Source organism: Panthera uncia, chromosome D4 (genome assembly GCF_023721935.1).
Source record: "Panthera uncia isolate 11264 chromosome D4, Puncia_PCG_1.0, whole genome shotgun sequence".
Lineage (NCBI taxonomy): Eukaryota > Metazoa > Chordata > Mammalia > Carnivora > Felidae > Panthera > Panthera uncia.
This window is the reverse complement of record NC_064807.1, coordinates 59,699,234-59,719,926: the sequence shown is the minus strand read 5'-3', so window position 1 is coordinate 59,719,926 and position 20,693 is coordinate 59,699,234.

The window sequence follows — 20,693 nt, the reverse complement described above, 5'->3', positions numbered from 1 at the left end:
GAAATATTAAAAAGTACGCTTTGGAAAGCACTTTGACAGTTCCTTACAAAATTAAACATGACACCAGCCGTCCAAACCAACAATTCCCCTTCTAGGTATTTTGCTTAAAATAAGTGAACACATATATCTGAACAAAGACTTATTCGCATATTCATAGCTGTTTAATGTATTAATAGTCAAAAGCTGAAAACAATCCAAGTGCCCATCAATAGGTGAATGATAATAGATCAACAAAATGTGGTTGTATTATACAATGGAACACTTCTCGGCAATAAAAAGGAGTGAACTAGCAGTAAACACAATGACACGGATGAATCTCAAAAGCCTGCTGCTGAGTGAAAGAGGCCAGGCACAAAAGAATTCATACTGTTAGTAGGAAACTTCAGAGAAAAAAATCCAATCTACAGTGACAGAAAGCGGGTCACTATTTTCTTGCAGCCCAGGGTGAGGCCGACACCAGCTAGGTAAGGGCATAAAGAAACTTTGTGAGGATGAAAGTGTTTTATGTATTTATTATGATGCTGGTTATAAAGATGTATGAATTTATCAGAACTAATAAAATATGGGCTTAAAATAAAGGTATGTTATTGTATGGAAATTAAACCTCAAAGTTGTTTTAAAGCACATGTGCTACAGTTTCATTTTTATGGGAAATGAAAGATGTTGTAAGTGAATAAATGTGAAAGGACAGGAGCATAGGTAATTATAAAAGTTTCTACTAGAATATACACCAATGTGATGACTTTGGTTGCCCCCAGGTAAGTGTGACTATCAAAATGCATTAAATTCTTCTTCTGTGTGTATTTTCTGATGTGGCATAAGTTGCCTTTCTCATAAGAAAATAAAAGAAAATTGAACATAAAAGTATAAAAGAATCTTAATGGTCAGTTATGTTTTTACAACATATTTTTAGATATTTGTGTTTCTGACGATGGCCCTACTGGGGATGTACAGTTTGTTCTATATTAATCTGTATTATTATGTATCAAAATTAGTCCAACTTTTTACAGTTATGAGCAGCCTCAAGGAGAAATAACTTGAATTTCTAAAAGCAAATATTTAAACTTTTAAGAAGGAAATTTCAAAAGGAGAAGCATAAAAAAATAGACACATGAGAAGGTTGCCAAACTGCCTACCAATACACACACACAAAAATAGCAATTGTCAAAAACAAAAATCACTAACTGGTAATGTTTCTTTTCAACCCAAATCACCATGTTGACCAGCTTGCTTTCAGCCAAATGTGAGGCCTCTGTTGTGTTGTGGGACCAGGAAACCTAACTCAACACTCCAGTTCACTAGAGCAGTACAATATCCTGTGTCAGGACGTATGTACCACTCTTTAACATTCTTCACAATTAGGACTCTTGGTTGCAAGTGACAGAAACCCAATACTAGCTTAGGCAGGCAAGGGAATTTTGGGGAATCTGCAGGGATGGATCATGTTATCACAAGGAAAAGTTGCACACCGGAACCAGGAGAAGTGCAGGGGTGTGTCTGGCTTGAGGATCAAATAAAACTAGAAATTCAGATGCCACCAGAATACCATTTCTGTGTAGCAGACTTCGTTGTCATTCACTGTAGACCAGTTTCTTCCTCGTGGCAGGAAACACAGTCACCAATAGCAGCAGAGACCTCCCTCTTACTCCCTCTTGCATCGTCCAGGTGGATCAGGTCCTCTTTTTCAGAGTTTGGAGAAACATCAGTGAAGGACGGAGACAGACCCTTCTCTTAATGCAGCAAGTCAGGGGCAAGTTTCTACGGTTTGCTAGGCGCAGGTTGACTCCCACAGACTGTGGCCAGGATCCAGAATCCAGGATCCCACAGCAGCAGGACTCATACAGCTAGGAGAAGGAAGCCCAGGGCAGAGGAAGGAGGCAGAGGTCAGTGAGTCAGGCAGACAAAGCAGGTGTCCTCTCCAGTACTTAAAATGGAGATCCTTTAAAATAGTCCACTCAATGTCCCTGGCAAACAAACCATCCCTTCCCACATACATTTTGCCAATTGCTTCCACTTTTACAATAAACCTACTATCTGTTTAGGACCCACCTTGTGCAAGGGACTGGAATAAAGAAATGAAATTGCTAACATGTAATACTCTCTAACTAGAATTCTGCCTTGTTTGATATTAATATTCCCAAACCTGATTTTCTTGATCACATTTGAGTAATCATATTTTACCCATATTTTAACTTAGAATATTTTATTTTTTGGTTTAATAAGAGGAGAAACCTTGGATTTAGGGGGTTTTTTCCCCCTTCATATCTAAGAGTATTGGCCTTTGATTTTTAAAAAAAATTTTTTTTAATGTTTACTTATTTTTGAGAGAGTATGAATGGCGGAGGGTCAGAGAGAGGGAGACAAAATCTGAAGCAGGCTCCACGCTCTGTCAGCACAGAGCCTGACATGAGGCTTGAAATCATGGACTGTGAGATCATGAGCTGAGCCGAAGTCAGACACTTAAGTGACTCAGCCATCTAGGTGCCCCAGCCTTTAATGTTTAATGAACAATTACCAGAATTGCTTTTATTACACCTTTAGATAGGTAGGAAGGTAGGTAGGTAGGTAGATAGATAGATGATAGATAGATGATAATCTGTTCTACCTTCTTCTTTTTTTTTTTTTTCTTAAAAAAAATTACCTGCTTTCTGGGGCTTCTGGGTAGCTCAGTCGGTTAAGAGTCCAACTCTTAGTTTCAGCTTGCGTCATGATCTCACAGTGTGTGAGTTCAAACCTCTCATCAGGCTGTGTGCTGACAGCACAGGGCCTGCTTGGGATTCTCTCTCTCTCCCTCTCTCTCTGGCCCTCCCCCACTCCCTCTCTCTCCCTCTCTCTCTCTCTCTCTCAAAAATAAATAATAAAACTTAAAAAAAATTTTTTAAATCACCTGCTTTCTCTTTCCCATTCTTCATTCTTTTGATCTGCATTGTTATATGCTGTTATCCCATTATTTTAATGTACATAATTTCTTTCAAGGTATTTTAATCTTTTGATGTCTATTTAACAAGATATTCGCTATGATTGCTTAGACTTATTTCAGTGCAATCCACTGGTCTCACTGCGTTCCTACAAGCTCTTAGCTGCCATCCTTGTGTTCCCTCCGTGTGGAATACTACCTTTGAATGACATATTTTTCAGAGAGAATATATGCATTTGCATAATTAATTCCTACTGCTTTCACATATAAGTAGCTTGATTATATATACACTCTTGAATCCCATGTTTTTCTTTGAAAGCTTTGCAAATGTGTTATATTCTAGGCAGCTTTTCCTATAGTATGTTCTGGGGGAATAAGCTGTAAGAGATGCTTCAGGTAAAAGGACTCTGTGATCATATAAATACGGGAAATGTCCCATACACCTGGAGTTGTGCCAGATAAAGCAGCATAGTGAAGGCCAGGAGACATCCTGACGTAATGAACATGGTTTAACTTTATTTTCAGTGTATCCAATCTACTTGGCCACAGTAACATTGAGAAAAAGCAAATGACCAATAATGTGGTAATTGTTAACATTTGTTGAGCACATGCTTAAGCCAGGCGCTGTTCTAGGACTTATTCTATGTACTTCAACTCATTGGATTCTCATAGCAGCTCTATATGGTTGATAGAATTTTTCAGCCATATTTTAACAGGCAAAATGAGCTTAAACAAATAAGCTAGAAAATGGCGAATTCAAACCCAACCAGTCAGCTCTGCATTACTCACAGCCTCAAGTGTTGGTAGGTGAGGGCACGATAAAGTCAACTTCTATACATTTTCCAAGTCTGAAACACACAACAAAACATCTCATTGCACCAAAAAGGAAAGGGAACTTTCCACCAACCAGTCTCTAACAGAATTTGCTGCTAAAGTACCGCAAAGGTACTTTGCAGGGTAATCTGATTATCGTCAGCACAAGTTCTCAAACTGCTGTTGGCCAACGTCCAGGACCCATCACTGAATACTCATCACCTCATCCATTCAGCCTCTTCGACTGACGGGCAAAACAACATCCAAATATTCATTGCACATCTGTGCCGGGCAGATTATACATTAGCAATTCAAATCTGGCCAGCGCACCGGCCATCCCTGCACATGCGTCTGTTTGGGTGAGATGCCTTGTTGTCTGGGACGGATAATAAGGCAACTCGGTCTAATCTTGAAGAACAATCAACCCATCTTGCGAAGGTGACTGACTGTGTGTGTTCTTGCCCTGGCAGCGTTGGAACAATGGCCCCATAATGCACTCGACTCAGCTGGCGATGAAGTCCCATCCTGATTAGTAGCCGTGGCTGGTGTCAATCACCACGGGATGCACCATTGTCCTCTGGTCCCAACACCGTTTATTTACAGGAAAACAAAGGCTTCAGGGGGCTATGGCTGCTTCCCAGAGATTGCAAAATAGATTGAGCTGTCAAACACACAAAGTAGATGAAGATTAATGAGTCGTGTGGACAATAAATGTGAAGAGATGACCATGAATATGCTAATGGGCATTATCCAGATACACCGTAATTGCTACCAAAATTAAAAGGTGGCATGAAGAAGATGGGTCACAAGGTGACAGGGAGATAATCTTGGATGCTTGAGACACTCACCCCAGATAAGACCCTCTACAGGTTTCCTTTCCCCGATTAAACCATCCCGGAGCATCATTGTTCTCAAGCTGTCTGAATAGCCTCCTTTTAAACAGGGACAGAAGGGGTGGGGTGAGGGGTAAAGCTGGAAAAGTTACTTCAGGGGAAGGTGCAATTCGTATAAGGAAGGTGCTTATCAAAGGCAAGAAACGATGGGCTGTCAGGCTCCCTCCGCACCCCCGGGGACAGAATGAGGGACGCCACTTCAAACTTGGGGACCCCCAGGCCAGAGCCGCAGAGATTATGACAGGCACCAGACTGTTGTTAGATCACCTTTCAGGCAGGAGTGGGTCAGTTTTCAAAGTATTCCAATACACTGGCGATTTTTTTTAACTAGACATAACAGAGAAAATTGAAGAACATAATGTTTAAAAGCGAATGAAATTTTGTTTCCATGAACGATTTGATTGGGGAGAATCCTTACCCTGTGGATCTGTGGCGTGAGTGACTCTCACCCAACCCTGCAGCCAGTCCACACAGTCTTCCACGTGGCGGGACACTGTTCCCTGTTCCCATTCACCCCTGTCTTCCTTTCCATCCTCATGTCTGTGGATGGTGGCTAAGTTTGAGAAACAATATATTGGAAGTAACTCTCCGAGAGACCATGAACACTAAGAAGAGAAAATGGTTCTTGTTTTCTAGTTTCTATCCTCTGGGGGATCTGGGACCTTGGACCTCATCCCCCGGAGGTCTATGGAGCATCACTCCTTGATGGGAAGAACTCTCCTCTGCTCCTTCAGGTTCGAGACCGAGCTCATATTCCCCGGCCCACCCCAGGGAAAGGGCTAGCAGGTTTCAGGAAGACGACAGAGGATAGAAAAGAGGAAGGATGGTCAGGAGAAAGACGGGGTCCTAGGGACTGTCTGAGGCTGACTCCGTCTGGGCTGAGATCTGCATAACGGGAGAAAAAAGGGATTTTGCACAAAAGTCAAACAGCCTTACTGAAAGGGGTGGAGCAGAAGGTGCTGCCTGAGGTAACTTTGCTAGTTAGTGGTGTCTGCAAAATTAAAGGCAAAAGCGGGGCCCCTGGGTGGCTCAGTCGGTTAAGCGCTGGACTTCGGCTCAGGTCATGATTTCACAGTTCGTGGGTTTGAGCCCCGCGTCGGGCTCTGTGCTGACAGCTCGGAGCCTGGATTCTGTCTCCTTCTCTCTCTGCCCCTCCCCACTTGTGCTCTGTCTCTCTGTCTCTCAAAAATAAATAAATGTTAAAAAAATTTTTGAAAAAAACAACTAAAGGCAAAAGGAATGACACATAAACCTCTTCTACTGTAGTTGACAAAGTTGTTTCCCATCGGGGTGAGGGTTAATTCTGAACCTACTTTGTGGGTACACTGGAATTGGACACTGACGTAAATGGATGGCAGATGGGGGAGAGGTTTCTCATTGTGGGCGTGGGAGGTTCGCAGGTGCTGAGTGCGCAATGGATGGGAGCTGGGGATAAGACTATGAGTTCCTACGCAACTTAATATAAACACAGACAGTCGCACATAGAGTACATATAGGCGTGCATATACACACAGGTTAGTGTACCCATGTACATCTTGTCTTCTCAGCTGAGAGGCTTAGGAAATGGCCAGAACCATTCAGTAGCTACAAGCATACCTAGCACCCAAACCGTGGTTTCAAATACCATTCTCCAGTGAAAGGAATTGACACTCCTTAGAGAAACGGCCCACCCCAGCATGGTGCAGGAAATAGGCAAGATGAGCCTTGAACACCTTACAATGCCAAAGGAAGAAAGTGCTAACAAAACAAATTTTAAAGCCCATATTGATGGAGGGTATGCTAATGGGATATGGAAGCAACAAAATAAATAAAATAGTGCTGGATTATAATCCAAAATATAAAATAAATACCCATGAGCCCATACTGATCTGAATAAGTACTAAATACCTACATATGGAAGGAAGGAAGGGAGGAAGGAAGGAAGGAAGGAAAAGAAATTTTTGTGCAGAAGCTATCCCACCCACAAGGAAGTGAATCATAACTTCCTCTGTTAGTTGGGGAGCTATGCATGGCTCCTTCCTTCCAAAGACTACACAATGGAAAGAAAGAACAAAAGTGACTTGATAGAGGGGCCTGTGTGGCTCGGTCGGTTGAGTGTCCCGCTCTTGATTTTGGCTCAGATCATGATGTCATTCATGCGTTCATGGGATCAAGCCCCACATTGGGTTCTGCACTGAGTGTGAAACCTGCTTGAGATTCTCTCTCTCTCTCTCTCTCTCTCCCTGTGCCCCTCTTTCCCCACTCATGCTGTCTCTCTCTAAAAAAAAAAAAAAGTCACTTGATAGTCAGGAAATATAACAAATACAACCTGGGCCAGCTGACCAAGGTCAACATCAACAGTGATCAGTCATGTTGATGGGATGTATCCTTGATATGATATGATGAGAAGGGCAACTTACCTCTGTGGTCTTCCTACCCCCAAACCCATAACCCCAGTCTAATCATGAGAAAAATATCGGAAAAGTCCCAATAGAAAGACATTCTATGAAACGTCCAATGAGTACTCCTCAGAACTAATCATCAAACACGAGGGAAGTCTGAGAAACTGTCATGGCCAAGAGGAGACTAAGGAGACATGACAACTAAATCCGGGATGGGGTCCTGGTACAGAAAATGGACATTGAGTATAATAGGTAAAAACAAAGAAATCTAAATAATGTTTGGACTTTAGTTAACAATAATGTATCAGTAACAGTTTATTAACTGTGACAACTGTAACATACTAAAGTAAGATATTAATAATAGAGGAAACTAGGGCGCCTGGGTGGCTCAGTTGGTTGAGCGTCCGACTCTTGATTTCGGCTCAGGTCACAATCTCACAGTCATGAGATCGAGCCCCATGTGGGGTTCTTCATTGAGTATGGAGCCTGTTTAAGATTCTCTCTCCCTCCCCCTCTGCCCCTCCCCCATCCTCTCCCTCTCCAAAAAAAAAAAAATAATAGAGGAAACTGGTTGTAAAGTATATGAGAATACTCTGTACCACCTTTGCAATTTTTCTGTGTGTTTAAAATTATTCCAAGAGAAAGAGTATATTTGGAAAGAAAATGAAGTTTGCAGCATCCATTGTGCTTAGCTAATAGATAAGACGATTCCTTTTAGTAATGGATCGTGCCTGCACGGCCTTCAGAGGTGGTGAGGTAGCAGCCAGAGTTCTTCATTGCAAGTGGCAGAAATCTACTCAGTAATTCACACCGACAAGGACTTTGCCGTAGGACGCTGAATAGCACACAGAACATACGAGAGGGCCTCAGAAGCCACGCAGCTGGGACAGTGTTGGAAACCATGTTCATCACTGGCCCAATGGAGACCCCACTGCTGCTGCCCCACTGAGGCAGCCGCCAGATCTGCCACCTCGGGAAACTGGCTGCCGTTGCTCCCGACGCCTTGCCGGAGGGGCTTCTGCAGGATCCCTCCTCCGCTTCAGCAGGCCACACTTCAAATCACGGGCACGAGTCTGATTTGGCTAAGCCCTGGTCATGGTCCTGCTTGGTGCAAAGGAGACAGGGCAGTGAATATTTGGCATTTTCAGTTTCTACAGTGGGAGGGTGTGAGGAGAAGACTATAGGAAGAAACTGAGGGCTGAGCTGGGTTTTTCTCCAGGATGTGATCAGTTGGCATTTCCTTTTGCTGGGTCAATGGGTAAAGCCAGGGGAACCTCGCTTAAGCAGGGGGAATGGTCAGGATTGAAAAGAAGCATCTAGGCTAGGCAGACCACCATCTACACTGTGCTAAACCCAACTTAGATGCAACCAAAATATTTGCTTTTCAGTAAAAACAATGAAGGGGCATGATGGATTGCATTGTGTTTCCCAAAATCCACATGCCGAAGCCCTAAGCTATAACTATATTTGGAGACAGGGCCTTGAAGGAAGAAACTGAGGTTAAATGAGATAACAGTCGGGCCCTAATCCAATAAGGACTGTGTCCTTATAAGAGACACAAGAAAGCTCCGTCTGTCTCTGAGTGAGCACAGAGGAAAGGGCACGTGAGGACACGGCAAGAGGCAGGTGTCTATAAGCCAGAAAGAAAGGCCTCACAGAAACCAACATTGATGGCACCTTGACCTTGGCCTTGTAGCCACCAGAACTGTGAGAAGGTAGAGAGCTGCTGTCTGAGCCTCCCCGGTCTTCAGCATCTTGTTATGGCAGCCTGAGCTAAGTCAACAGGTTGTCAGGGGAGTCATTCTGGAGAAGGCAATGCTCTTGTTTCCTTGAAGCTCTTGCCATGGTTTCTGTGGCATACTGTGAGGGGAATCACCATTGGACAGTAATCGCCTCCACTGAGCTGGGTCCGCTTCCTACTTAGGTGTCAGAGTTATTCACTCCAGTGGTTCCTGCACGTGGGAGAAGGGGAGGCAGGGGGGATGGGGGGGACGAGCAGAGCTCCATCTTTGTTTTCTTTTTAAACAAATTTTTAATATTCATTTATTTTTGAGGCAGGGTAGGGGCAGAGAGAGAGGGAGACACAGAATCCGAAGCAGGCTCCAGGCTCTGAGCTGCCAGCACAGGGCCCCATGCGGGGCTCCAACCCATGAACTGTGAGATCAAGACCTGAGCCGGGGGGACGCTCAACCAACCGAACCACCCGGGAGCCCCTAGAGCTCTAGCTTTGTAATTACACAACTCAGTTCAGAGTCTCTCTGCTCTGCCACTTTCTAGGTGGTGACATCAGGCAAGGTGTGTATCTGAGCCTTTGCTCTGGGATGAGAGCGTAAGCTCTTCCTGGGTAGCGTTGGAAAGGGGAGTCAAAAGGGACCAGTTTCTCTTATGAGACATGATATTTGTTGTCACACAAGGGGAAGGTGCAAGGCAGCCCTGCTGAGCCCATGACTTTCTTTCCAACAGGACTCTGCTGTGCAAGCGGGTGCTAGGGGATGAACACAGTGCCATTGGCTACACGGAGCAAAGGTCATTTTTACTCCAGCCAATTCAAAACACAGCATCGGTGTCGATGACAACAAAACAGCTGAAAAGAGAGAGTACGAGAGAGTCGTTTGAATATAGACTTAGATATTACAGAATTTGTAATGATTTTTCTTAGTAATAATAGCATATGGTGATACAGGACTATGTTCTTATCTTTAAGAGGTTTATGCTGAAATCCGTGGGGGGTAAAGAGTCACGTTGTCTGGAAATTACTTTCAAATGGCTTTGCAAAATAATTTTAAAAGAAATTGCAAAATAAAGCAAATATGGGGAAATGTTAAAGTAGGTAATAAAGCTCATGGAAATTGGAGCCCTTGATTTATCCATTTTTCCTCATCCACTCGCCCAAATCCACTCTCCAGTCTACCCGGCATATGGTGGACACTCGATATGTTTGGTGAATTAAAATTAGAAATAAAATTCGTTTTACCTGCTAACATTTGCATAGCTAAGCAAAGATGCGGTTTCAAGCCATTTGCAAAGAAATACCCACAACTAATGACTTTCTTAAGTAAACATAATCTCCTTAAAACCACAATTGAACATTGATTTTTTTTTTCCTCCTGGAGTCCAGTATCAAGCAACAGCCCGCTTGCCCCCTGTCCCAAGATGCTCCCATCCAACCCTGCATCCTCAGAAGACCCGGCTTCCTGCACCCCACACACTTCTCCCAGGGCCGCGTGCCCTGCTAGGGTCCCTTCCCCCGCAAGGTCTTGGGAAAAAACCACGTGGGCAAAAGCAGTCTGTTGTGCTTTTTTAAAAAATGGTTTAAAAGAACTGGCATTGGAAAGCATTTATTTGCAACTAGCTTGTAAAAATTAAAGTAAATGGGAACATTACCCAAGAGGCAACAAACTCCATCTAGCTCATTGTTTGAGAACAAATCAGACATATAAAAAGCTCTAAACATTTTCAGATTCTTTCGTTGTTTCAATTCACCTGGTATTGTTTTTTCTCGTATTCCAAAGGAAATTTTGTCCATGATAGAAAAATCAGAAAACGAGGACAAAAATAAAGTCATCCTCACCCCAAGATGACTGTCACATTGCTGTAGGTCCTTTTGTATAATATAATAATAATAATAGATATTTCTGTTTAGTGGGTGCTCACTGTATAGCAGGCACATTTCAGTTCCCACAACAACAATATAAGATTTACCGATGCAGGAATTGAGGCTGGGAGAGGGTAAGTCACTTGCCCAGGATCACACAGCTGGGAAGCGTGGAACCAGAGGAAGACCTCCAGATCTGTTTACGTCCAAAGGCCGAACTTGTGACCACAGCTCTATACTCCCTCCCATAAATCTCTGTCATTTTTTTCTTTACAAAAACAAGATTATATCAGACAATCCCCTGCTGCTGGAGAGTAGCAACAGGCTTCCAGCTTGCAGTCGTTTTCTGTTGCTGCCGTGGCTTAAAACAACATGTATCTATTCTCTACTGCTATGTGTTCATACTATAAGGGCAGCCTGTGCTGGGGTCTTCCCTGGGGACCCCCAGTGGCTGGTCCTTGTCTGATCTGGGCATGTCAGGCTGATAACTGGAGACCTTGTGCAACCTGAGATCCCAAGGGCCTGTGCTTTGTGGTGCCCCTGTGCTAATCTCTCATCTATATAAACCAGAGAGCTCCCCCCAGACATTCGTCACCCCCTACCGGACATGTGGGAATTCCTAGATCTCTGTCCCAGCATCGAATATGAAGCCAGGGCACTACCTCTGCCCATTTCTGGAAGGTGCTGCCTCCCCACGCACCACTATCAGACATGGCATCGCACCGAAGGTGGACTCCTCTGAGAGGCTTAGAGCACCAGCCCCAATATTTTTTAACTCCTCCGAAATTAGCAGATGGTTTCCTCTACATGCACTTCCTCTCTGAGCTCCGGCCCCAAGGTGAAATGGTGCATCAGTCGGCTGTTGACACAGTATTGCTGCATAACAAACCACTTCAAAACTCATCTATTTTTTTCACTCACGTGTCTGTGCTTTGGTGAAGGCAGCTCTGCTCCAGGCTGAGGGCAGCTGGGCTTGGCTCCAGACAAGGGCTGGATTCAGATTGGCTCCAGGTGACTCCATATTCTCCTTGGGAGAACAGCTGTCAGAGACACATTCTTCCCACGGAAAATCAAAGAAGCACTAGAGAACACGAAAACACATGGCCTCTTAAGGCCTTGGCTCTTCTGTTCACATCACACTGGTTTAATCAAGCCCCTTGGCCAAGTCCAAGACCAGTAAGGCAGGGATGTAGGTTCTGTCATTCTGTGTACAGGGAGGTCCGCAAGACAGAGGGAGAGCGCGATGTTCAGGGTTTACCAGAAACTCAAAGGAAGGAGAAACCACCTCTCCCCAGGAGCCATTGAGAAGGCTTGAGAGACAAGAAGACCGTCGTGCTGTTTTTAAAAAATAGCAATTTGTGTACCAAATGGCTCAAAGAGGAAGGATATTCTGGGAAGAAGCTGCAGGTTAAGGGACCAAGAAGTGGAGAGTACGTACTGAGTCCCGAAAGCCTGGTGTGATGGGAAATGATCCTGGAGAAAGGAGCAGAGTCAAGTCACAGAGGATTTTATGACCCAGGCTAGAGCTTCTGAGGGTTCGACTTTGTTCGAGAAGCTATGAGGAGTCCGTGATGGATTGTAAACAAAGAAGAGGCCTGCCTAACCTCCCAGAGAGCTACTGAGTGAGAGGGCACACGTGGGTCTCCTCACCCCCAAATCAATTCTCTTCCCAGGAGGACCCCCTACTTCCAGTCACCCGAGGCCCCAGACGCTGACACAGCTTTCTCTCCAACACCCCAACCTTGAGCATCTCACAGCGGGGGCCTCACCTGAGTGATGGTGCAACAGGGCTGAGGGGGGATCTTTCAATGACCCTAGGAACAAGAACCTCCCTGTTTCACATGACCTACTTACAAAACTTGGATGGCTGTAGACCGTTGATATAAATTCTTAGTCTCTATCATATTTATTTTAGTGGGTGGCTAGGAATGTTTGAACAGCATACAAATTTACGGTCAGAAAATATTAGCTCCTAAACACTGCAACCCTGCACCCCAAATCACCTCTTTAAATTCAGATCGTTTCCCCATTTCCATCATCTGCAATCAGAGTTTTCATCTTGGACAGATTTTTACAGGTCAGCCCTACACCAGGGATTTATTTGTGCCCATAAACAAAACCCCGATATTAATCGCAAACTATTTCTGATTCTCAGTTAACGTTCTTAAACATCTTGTGTCCCAGGGGACTCTTTGCCCTGTCCTATGAAGATGATGTTTCAAGATTTATATTTCCCCAAGGAAGCGAGTAGATCATAAAACCTAATGTATTCCGTGGTTTGGAATGATAATTTCGCAAAGAGGTGAGGGAATATTTCACTGTGGATCATTACAACATCCATGTAAGTTGTTAATATAGTACTTACTACTTCCCTTTAAATATTCATCCAGCTCCTGTTTATGGAATAGCTCCTGTGCCCGTGGTGTTGGCTGTGGGTGGGTCATGCACTGGGGACAGGGACTAGAAAGGACAAAGCTGTGGACAGCTCCCTCACTTGGGAGGATGGAGGGCTGTGGATGGAGACAGAAGAAGCCCCTGAAGACAAAATGACCCGTCGTAGACAGCACACTGGAGACCCAGAGGGGAGAGAGCTTTGGCAAGGAGAAAGAAGGGCGGGGAGCTCAGGATCCAGAACTGACACTTGTATGTGCCCCAGAGTGTCTGTCCCTGGAGACCTGGCCAGGTTGGGCAGAGGCACGTTTGTTTGTTTAATGGAATCAGAATCAGGAAATTTTAGCACCAATATGAACTCTGTGTGCATTTACTGAGACAGGGTGAAGAGACAATGGTTAGAGATCACCTAGTCTAACCTGCCCATTCCACAGATAAGAAAATCGAGGCTCAAAGGAAGAGGGAAACTCCCATCTCCAGGTGCATGGGGGCTATTCTTCATCCCCTCCCTCCAACTCCCACAGCAGTGATCTTTCTCTCTCAAAACAGCTCAGAGGACCGCAGGCTGGGAGATACTGCAATGGCAGAGCTGGGAGGGCGCTGGGAGGTCCAGAGGCACAGATGGTCACACGTGAGGTCACACTGTGAGGCGGTGTCAGAACCAGGGCCAGAGCCGTCACCCTGTGAACTACCACCTACCCTGTCCCAGCTTCCCTGCCTCCCTCCTGCCCTCGGAAGTAGGGACACAGTCACCTTCCGGGACACCCGAGGTCATGGTGGGCGGGCTCCTTGGCCTCCCCATCCTTCTCCGTGACCAGCAGGATACTGCCACTGACACCAGGAGGAGAAACAGCTTTGATCAAAACTTCTTCGTCATGCATCGTGTCCTTCAGAGCCCCTTCACTTCCCTCCTGTCATGGAAACCATCCCATTTTACAGAGGAGACAGTTCAGGCTGGGGAGGGTCAGAGCCCGAGTCTGAACCAGTCGTCTAGACTCCCCGGATCTGGTATCCTGGTACCTAAGGTGCTATCCTAAACTAGGCTGCTCCCTGGGATTGGAATACGCCGCTTTGAAGACGTTTAAAAGATGGGGGGGGGGGGAGAGAAGTCCCCACGAAATTTCAGTGACAAAGTCCTCTTCCACAGCCTCCCAGATGTCCCAGGCGGATGCCCCAGGATGCAGCAATAGCCGATGTGTGGGCGACTGTCGCCCTCTGGTGGCCAAAGGACGAAGTGCTTCATAGCCAACTGAGAGAACAAAGACGCGTGTCTCCAGGTCTCCTCCACCCGCCACGGCAAAGTGTCCGTCTGGGGACAGCTTTTTATCCCGGGGGCCCTGTCCTTGGCTGCCGTGGCTCTACTGATGGAGGAGATGGGCGTCAGCTCAGGAGGGAGCTGCCGGGGCCTGGTTGACGGGCTGAGTCTGAGGACTGAGGTGAGGATGGGGCTTGCCTGTTGCCAGGCAGGCACTTGCCTGTGGGTGCTCGCTGCTCGCCAGGCGTCGGTCGCCCTCAGAAGCCCCCAGAAGCCCCCAGAAGCCACCCGCCTGCCCCTCGGCTGCCGCTGAAACCCGACCTCAAGGCCCAGCTCTCGCCCCCTGCAGGAAGCCTGGCTGGCTCCCGCCGGCTCTCCCAGAGCAGGTGACAGCTGGGTGACACCTCCGCTTCCTCCTCCGCCCCGGGGTCAGGGTGAGTGGGGACTGTTGGCTGATGTCTGCTCCACTTTCAAATCTCCGAAGGCAGGGGCTGGTCTCGTTCAGCTGCTGGAATGAGGCCAGGCCCAGCCTGGAGTGAGTGAGCGTGTTTGTTCAACGGGAGAAAATTTCAGCCCAGCCCCACTTTGCTGCAGGTTTGCGGAGGAGGCCACAGAAGGAATTTCTGGGTAGTGGGGAGGGTGGGGAGGACTGAACACGTGACCTGTGGTGCTAGTCTCTCCACCCCCGCTGCCCTGGGGAGTCCTCAGGGCCCCGGCTGTTTGGCAGGTGTCCTCCAGGCCAGCCTGGGGACGGAGTCAGCAGGAGCTGGGGTGGATTCGGGGGGGAGGGGGAATATCGGTGCCTCTATCTTGTCATCTGTACAACAGGTGCAGCTAATCCCGATTGACAGCTCCCAAACATTCAGTAAGACAACTGATAAAAACCCGTTAACACCACGCACAGTCTTGCTGGTAATTTCTGGGTTCTGAGCCCTGGATAGGCCTTTCCGACCAAATTGCTCACTCCGTCACAGCTGTAGCCACACAGGGTGGTGGTCCAGAGTCCAGTGAGGGAACCAGGCAGGTTGCCTGAGTTTGAGTGTCTGCTCTGACTTTTTTCAGCGCTGGCACCTCGCGCAGGCTATCCAATTTCTCTGTGCCTCTGACAGCCCGTCCAGAAGAGGGCGCTGAAGCAGCCAGCGCTCACGTCATGGGAGAGTTCTAAGCATCCCAAGAGTGAACGCCTCTAAAGAGGTAAGAACAGTAGCTAGCACTCAGGAAAGGTTCAGAAAAGCGAGCTCTCACCGCATTACTACGTACAAGCTGATTGTTGTGAGCCTGGCTCAGCCCAGAATGGTGTGGCTCAAAGATGGAGCTGAGCTGCCTTTTACAGAAAAATTGATCTTTCTAACGCACGCACTTGGGATAAGCTTCTTCACCCTGTGGCCCACACGCCATTGGAGTGAGAGGAAAATCATAGCATGCCTTGAAGACGTTTTGTTGCTCTAATGTTTATTGAATTGATTCATTAGGTAGTTCTATTTTCCTCTACCTAGATTTACCCTGTACGTGTGGACTTGTAAAGGAGGCAAAAACCTTCAACCGAAACGCTGGCTGCGATGTCCAACCTATCACGGCACCGAGAAGAGACCAGTGGCAGTTATAGGAGCCATACATCTGCAGAGAGGCCTGAAGACCGTTGTGTTAACCCAGCACCATTTAATATTTTCATTAATGACTTGAAGGATGGAATCGAGACCCAGCTAATCAGATGTCGGCATGATACAAAGCTGGAAGGGATCTTAGCTACTCGGGAGGACAAGATTAAAATACAATCCAAGCTTGACGAATTGCAGAGGTGGACCTAAATCAATAAAGAGAACGGCAATAAAGATAAATGCAGGCTGCCGTGCACAGCGCCTAGGAAATTATCCGGGTACCAAATGGCGATGAGCGAAATGAGTTTTGAGGGGGCCAGCAGGAGCTCACCTGGAGGTGAATTCATCAAGTCATAGTATTTGTAAAGTGGAGGCTCGGCTCTGTCGTCTAGCGGACCTCAAACGCCAGTGAGTTTTGAGAATTACCAAGAGAGCTTGGGAAAATGCAGATTTTCAGGCCATGGACCCAACATTACATTTAGTAGGCCCGCAGTGAGGCTAGGATGATTTTGATGCAGGCAGTGCTCTGAGAAAGCTAGAGCCTGGCAGGTAAGGAGGCAGCCTCTGACCACATCGCTGTGTCCCAAATGTTTACTCTAGAACCCTCGTCCCACGGCATGCTCTGCAAGAAGTGATTTCCATGATCAAATAAGCTTGGAAATGCTCCCTTTTAGAAAGGAAAACAAAAAATCATAAGGTATGTGAGCATGTTTATGACTCCAATTTTTTTTTTTTATTTAAATAAACAGCACTTAACTTGTTTTAGTCCAGAGTTTCCCAGCCTTTTGGCCAAGGAGCCATTTCTTCGTGTAACACAGAGTGACGTCTTGTGGAACGCACTTCAGAAAATGGGATTCCTGTTCAAGTCCCTCCCTCATCACATTCTCTGGATTTCTGAGTCCTTTTCAGCACCCTGCACTGAAACTTATCCGGGGAGCTGGAACTTGAAATCATTTTAAATGCTGCTCTGTCACACTTCCCTGGGTCTGAACTTCCCTTTAACGTTTAAAGAGAGAGTGGAAGAAAATTTGCTAGAGGCTTTTATTGCCTGTTAATAGTGCACCACGTACTCCAGACTAAGAAGGGGAGGGAGGGAACTTTCCCTTCTTTGTTCACTGTCTTCCTTGAGCTTGTGTCCAAAACTGCTAGTTGCCTCCCCATGGCCCATTCTCTTCGCTCTCTTAGTAATCAGAATCTCCAGAGTGTTGAATGCGGCCATGTGTCTCGCTTTAAAACCACATTTCTCATCCTCCTTTGCAAATGAGGTGGTCAGTCAGATGTATGCAGAAGTCACTGGGGAGATTTCTGGGGAATTACTTTAAAAGGAACTTGCACATTCAGAAGGCACCCTTTTTGCTCTCCCTCACTTCCTTCTTCTTCCTGCCTGGAACACCAATATAGTAGGAGCGCTGGCAGCCCTCTTGGGCCATGAGGTAAACTTGCAAATGGAAGCCCCTCACTAAGTAAGGATGGTAGAGTAGCAAGCAGATTTTGATGGCATATGGTGAAGCCCCCAGAGCGACCCTGTGCTAAGAGAGAAAAAAAAATGCAGCCCTGTTTGGTTTAAACCATTGTTTTTCAGGTCCTTGAAAATGCAGTTAAATGCAACTTTGAATTCACAGAGAGTAGAACCATCAAAACCTTTCTGTCATTTTCCACACATCTTAGTCATGCTGGGCTACTATCCTGACCCTATCCCTACGTGTCCTTGCTGTGTGTGTGTGTGTGTGTGTGTGTTCTCGTCCCATCTTTGGCACAAAGCAGTTATGTTGCTTGGATCCAGCAGTTTCCAGTGCGGCCATGCCTGTGTCTTTGGCTACCTCTCTCTTTTCTCCTTTATGGGAATTAAGCGCAGAATGGAATCCACTTAGAATGACATTTTTGAGAGCTTCACATCATTGTTCACATCATGGGGAACAGGAGAGAGAGAGAGAGACACAGAATCCGAAGCAGGCTCCAGGCTCTGAACGGTCAGCGTGGAGCCAGACACTGGGCTCGAACTCTCGAACCACGAGATCATGACCCGAGCCCAAGTCGGGCACTTAACCGACCGAGTCACCCAGGTGCCCCGTGCATAATCAAGAGTCAAGATACACATGCTTCACTCCAGGAATGGATGAGACAGCAGAAGGGTCCCCTCCGCAGCCTATGTCCTCTGTCTCACTTGGCTGCCTCCCAGGGCCAGGAGGCACCAGATCTGCTGGTCTGGGCTGCTCAGCTTTATAAGAGGCCCTCCCCTGCTTCCCTCTACACCCCCCCCTCACCGGCTTCCCCCCTCTCCCCCCGGAGCAAGGCTGTGTTTTGCTGTGTAGGTGCCTCTGCCAAAAGGAAAAGGGAGATCCCCGGGAGTTCCCCTTTGCTTCTGGCCATGTGGCCTCCAGAGCAACACGAAAGTCTTTGAGCTTTTCCCGTCCGTCCCTTGACTGGGACATCCATTTGGAAGGGGCTGTTTTCCAGGATCAGGCCTAGTGAGGCTGTTGCATTTTCTGAGAGACTCACATGGGAGACTCCTGCGAGAAGGGACTCACATCCAGTGAATGCCTGGTGGCCCACCGGTGCACGTGTCACCTGTCACCTTCACTCCAGCCTTGTTCTCATCCTCTTATTGATCCCTGGAACCAGCCTCACTAACTTTGCCACAAGGCCTCTTAGATTTTCACATTGCAACCCCGATGTACATACCAAACCCACACACGGTCTATTATTTTCTCCCAACATACAGGCAACCTGTCAGCACCTTGAGATGTGCAGGAGCTTTGCGTCGTGGATCCTACATCCCCAGTGCCTCTGGGTGATTGAATAAAGGAACGGACAAATGAGTGAATGCTGAATAAATACCGAACACATTAAATATTTATAAACATGCATAAACTGTGTCCCTGCCATAAGGGAAAAAGGTGAAAGTGAGTCTCACAAGGTTTTACTCAAGGATAATCAGACTCTCATCCCTGATAGTCAACACAAAAGCCACCCCGCTCTTTCCTACCCTGGGTCCAGATTATGGCTTCTCCTTGTAAATAAAACTGTTCCCCCTACAACGTCATGAAACACAAGAGGTAGGCATCTAATATATCAAGTCATTTTTTCCAACCTACTCCCTGGATTGCGTATCAGATGTCCTGGGTTTTGTTTTCGGCATCCTTTGGCCAAATAAACCAGTCAGGGCTCAATTCTCCAATTGACTGGATGTCTCAAGGAACAAACCCTCAAATCTGATTACAGGAAAATTCATTACTTTAAGTCTTCCCTCAGGGTTCAGAGCTCATAAAAGAAACCTCCAGAGGCCCCGGCTTAAGGGAAGAGAGGTCCCTGTGCTGTGAATCTACAGATCGGCAATAATTAACCTGAACTAATTATGGTCAAGCCCCCGGTCAGTCCCCCCAGATCAACGCTGTCCCCTGACACGCTGGTGTCCAGAGCAAGAACTTTTCCCTCAAACACAAAAGGAACATTCAGTAGATCTTGGTATAAAAGAGCATGACCTGAATAGGATCCTCTACCAGGCAAAGCTGGGGCCCTGGAGGCTCCCCAGCAGAGCCACAGTTCCAGCCCCTGGAAGGGAACCGGGAAGGATGCTTCCCTGGACTCTACTGCCAGATCCGGAAGGGTTTTACCACAAACACAACCACAGATATCGACACAGAAAGACAGACAGCAAACCGGGATAGACGTGCACATTTTATTTAATATGTTAAAAGATGAAATGAAAAAAAAAAAAAAAAGGAATGCTCCAAAAGAAAAAAATAGTTATAAGGAAAGATAGTTTGCCAAGAAACAACAGCCAGTCAACACAATCAACGTGTTTTTTTAAAGGTCCAACCTCACCCTAGAAATAAACACACGAAAAAAAAAATCAAACAAACACGGAACGAACGTTTTCTTTTGAGATCAGTAAAGTGGTTTTTTATGTTAAGGCACATATTCACAAGGGGGATGAATGGGGCACCGCCCTCCACTGTTGGTGGGAATAGATCCTGTACCTTTTGGAAGGCAATTTGGCAACAGGTAACAGAAGTCTTCAAATATGCGTATCCTTTAACCTTGTCACTTAACAACTTTATCCTGGAGGCAGTGGTCCTCAAGCAGGGGCAATTTTGCCACCCAGGGGACACTTGGCGATCAACAGATATTGATCGTCAGGATATCGGCGGGGGGGGGGGGGGGGTGGGGAGCAGTCTGCTAGTGGCATCTAGTGAGTAGAGGCCGAGGATGCTTTAAGCATTCTACAAGGCACAGGTCAGCGCCCAGAACAAGAATTATCGGTCCGAACATCAGAAGTGTCACTGTAAAGAAGCCTCCTTGCCTTAGCGGAGAAACTCAGGGGAGTCCACAGGGATATATATATATATATAATACTAAAATACTAAAATACTAAAAACAGTCCACGTCAGTAGAAGACTAGTTAAATAAATCATACTTCGTGCATATGCTAGAATACCATAAAGCCACTAAAAATTAAATAAATCTGTGTTTACTGACATGGAAATACATTCATCCTATGGTGCCAAATGAGGATATCTGGTTTCAAAATCAATGCCTGGTGTGATAATACTTTTTCTGTACGTATATGTATAGAAAAAAATCAGAATGCTTTTAACCACCATGTCCCATGTTCGATGGTGATTTTCTCTAGGTGGAAACATGATACGTGATTTTAATTGTTTCTTGTAGCTTATCGGTGTTTCCTATTTTTCTTCCAAGAGCACAGCCAGTGAGGACCTTGTAATACAATGCTCGAGACCAAGGGTTTTAGAGTCAGACGCTGACAGTGTGGCTGGGTCCTTTCTCAGCCATATGCAAACCTGAAAGATCCGGTGCCAGTGAGCTTGTATTCCCAATTGCCAACAAGC